Here is a 3,966-nt window from a genome sequence, read left to right as displayed (position 1 = left end):
TTGGCATTCTTCTAAATTCTTTTCTTTTCCATGTTAGCATGATTATTTTAGGTATTTTTAAATAAAAAGCTTAGAAGAACAACATTAAAATACACAAATTTTGCTAATTATTGTGTTGTGTAAAATATTGTATATGGAAAAATCATTTTTGGAAAGAGTTAGCTACAAAAGGATTTCAGATTTCCAACATAGAGATGTAGTATACTTAAACATAAGATATATCTCTGAACAATGGTTAACAGTTTTGGCCTTAGAGATTTTATATCTTGTCAGATATATCTGTAAGTATTTCTTATTTGCTTGATATTCTGGGAATTTGTTCTCAATTTCAAATTTGGTTCTTTATTGTTCTTATTTAGAAATATCATTTTTTATCCATACATATTCTACCCTCATTCATTGCTAATGGAATAAATTATAGTAGCTGTTCTGAGTATTTATTAGACTTTACACAAATAGTTTTACTTCTTTTCAAATGTATCTCCTATGCTGTCTATGACTACTTGACTTGTTGTAATACTGGAAACATCTAATAAAATGTTGAGTAGAAGGATGAAGGCAGAGACTTTTGTCATCCATGCTCTTAGGAAGAAATCATTTGGTTCACAATTACATTTGATATTAGAGGTTCTATGTCTGAATGTGATGGTGACCTGGTTGGAACATCTGTCACCCCACCGATCACCAGGTTCGATTCACCTGATCTAGCTGAACAGGCAAGTGTCCTCTTCCTCTATCAATGCTCCATGTGTTTTTCTTCTCAAGCTGCAAGCTCGGCTTGAAGAGGATGACTACCCTGATATAGGAGGATCATACCTTGGTCAAGGGTATATGAAGATCTGTGTTCCTCTTCTAGAACCTGCAAACAGGTTCTCAAGATGTTCTATGTCTGAGCCAGCCAGATAGCGCAGTGGACTATAGCACCTGATTAGGCAGACGCATGAATCTGGGTTTGATCCCCGGTGTGCCATGCTAGTCCTACTCCTGGGAAATCTTGAGACAGAGACTGAGAATGGGCATGTTGGCAGGCACCTGTAGACCAAGGACTTGGGAAGCTGAAAAAAGAAGATCACTGCCAGTCGGATCTGTGTAATAATATCCCGTAGATCCTGTACTAAATACATATCAAACAAAAGCATGTTCTATGTCTGCTTGAGGACTTTATTATTATTATTATTGGGTTGTTGAAAAATTTTATAAATCACAAAATATTGTTATTGGGTGAAATATTATTTGAGTTTGAATATTGTAATTTAAAAAAAATTAATTATGTTCTTAGAAATATTAAAAACAATAAAACATTGGAGGAAACTCCACTTTGACATAATTTTGTATTAGAGTTTTTCTTCAATGGGATAAGGAGATAAAGGTAATTTGCTCTTTGTCAAAATAAGTATATAAGTTTGCTAGCATCATTTATTAAAATTATCCATGTAGAACCTGTATAAGAATTTTGGGCCTGTGGCCATTTTCATAATGTTGGATCTTTTTATCCAGGAGCATGGAATACTTTTCCATTTTCTCAAATCCTCTTTAATCACTTTTCTCAGAATACTGTTGTCTTTACTGTATAAATCTTTGACATCCTTTGTGAGATTGATTCGTAAATATTTCATTTTATTGAATGTTGTGAAAGGCATGGTTTCCCTCTAATTTCTGTCTCAGTGTGTTCATTGTTTGTATGCAAAAATGCCACTGATATTTGGGTGTTGGCTTGGTAATTTGCTATGTTCCTGAATTTGCTAATTAAATCTATAAGACTCAGTGGAGTTTTAGGGTCCTCTATGTTAAGTATCATGCCATCTGTGAATAATAATAATTTTATTTCTTCTTTTCCAATCCATATTCCTTTTATTTCTCTGTCCTGGCTAATGTTTCCAGAACTATATTGAATAGGCATGGAGACAGTGGACATACTTGTCTTATTCCTGATTTTAAAGTGAAGGCTTTAAGGGGCCGGGGAGATGGCTCAGTAGGATAAGCGCTTGACCGGCAAACTTAAGGATCTGAGTTCAATCCCCGGTTCCACAAAAAATAAAAAAAAAAAATAAAGTGAAGGCTTTACATTTTTGACAATTTAGTATCATGTTTCCATTGGTTTCTCAGAGCTATAATCAAAATGGATTAAATATTTAAATATTAAAACAGAGACACTAAATTTTCTGGAGGAAAATGTAGGATAGAAATCTTACTGATAGTCGTTAGAGAGTTCATAAACAAAAATAAAACTGCGCAGAAATTCTTCAAATAATCAACAACTTGGGCTGGCCAGATAGCTCAACCAATTAAAGTGACTGTTTAAACAGCCTCAGGGACTGGCATTTGAGCCTCAGCATGAAACCCAGGCCCATCCCACCCCCATGGCGCACTGAGATGGTGATTGAGCCTGGGTGTGGTAGTGCATGCCAGTAATCCCAGCACTTGGGAATCTGAAAACAGGAGGATCACTATACGCCTGATTTGTGTATGGATATGCTGTAGACCATGTACTAAATACAGTAAGGAAAAACAAAAAAAGAATACACAACTGGAATCTCATCTTTTTAAAAAGTTTCTGCACTTTAAAGCAAATTTCCAGCAGAGTAAAAATAAATCCCAGAAACAGGGAAAAAAATTTAGCTGACTATCTATCCAACAAAGGTCTTCTATCTAGAAAATGTAAAGAATTTAAAAGAATCAGGCCTCCCAAATTCAAAGACCCAATCCAAAAGTGCACATTTTAGATGATGTATACTTCTCAGTGGAAGAAATACAAGTAACAAATAAATATACGAAAAAATGTTCAACATCATTCATTGGTCATCCAAGAAATGCAAATTAAAGCAACTCTGAGACTGCATCTCACCCCAGAAAGAATGGGCAACATCAAGAAATCTGCTAGTAACAAATACTGGAGAGGTTGTGGAGTAAAGGGAACACTTCTTCAGTGTTTGTGGGACTGCAGGCTGGTACAACCACTATGGAAATCAGTGTGTGGAGCTTCCTTAAAAAGCTAAAATTGGGGATTCCATTCAAGCAAGCTCCTGGGTATTTTTCCAGAAGAAATGAAAACCTCATACCACAGCGATACATGTGCACCCACGTTCATAGCAGGAAAATTTACAATAATTAAATCGTGAAAATAACACAGATGCCCATCAACTGAACAGTGGATAAAGAAAATCTGATATTTTTACACAATGGAGTATTATTCAGCTAGAAAACAGAACAAATTTGAGTCTTTTGTCAGTAAATGGATGCAGATATAGAACATACTCACTTAAGTGAAATAAATCATACCTACATGTGTAAACATCGTAGTCTCCTTAGTGTGAGAACCTGAAAGAGGAAAGTGAAATCTAAAGGGTACAATACATACAGGGAAAAAGGAATGAACTTATTCATGAGGAAAGAGTTACTGAATTGAGAAGGACAGGACAGGTAGCAGGGAAAAGAAATTTATCTATGTGTGTAAGCAGGATGGTTTGGACAACTGCACTGTTCATTTCTGCTAGTCTATGGAAAGAAGCAGTAATGCTTTAACTTGTTTCATCGTCTGTTTTCATTGTGTGTACTTCTTCTTAAGTACTTCTTGTACTTCTTCTTAATTTCTTACATATTTTTGTCTTTTTTTTCTTCTTCTCCCAATTTTACATGTATATATCTGGTAATACGAATAACTTGGTGGAAGATAGTACTATGTACTAAACAAGTACTGTAAAATTTGTTTCTTTGTTAAGTGAAATTCTGTATCACTTGTATTTTTTTCTATTTTAATTCTAATTTGTACTTTCTTTAAAAAATTTAAAAATTATCCATTTTTCCAAGCTACTTTAGTTGCTATTTATACTCTACATTTAGTTTATTATGCTGTTAGTTCTAGTTTGGGTCATTGTATTCAATTATACTTCCTGTCTTTTCCTACAATGCTAGCACATCTTTTTAATTTGAGAAGATATGTGATGTTTTATTATATAATTCTTCTCA

The sequence above is a fragment of the Octodon degus genome, unplaced genomic scaffold (assembly GCF_000260255.1).
Source record: "Octodon degus isolate 3935 unplaced genomic scaffold, OctDeg1.0 scaffold00080, whole genome shotgun sequence".
In the NCBI taxonomy this organism is placed as follows: domain Eukaryota; kingdom Metazoa; phylum Chordata; class Mammalia; order Rodentia; family Octodontidae; genus Octodon; species Octodon degus.
The sequence above is the reverse complement of the archived record's forward strand: the minus strand, read 5'-3'. Positions refer to the sequence as shown.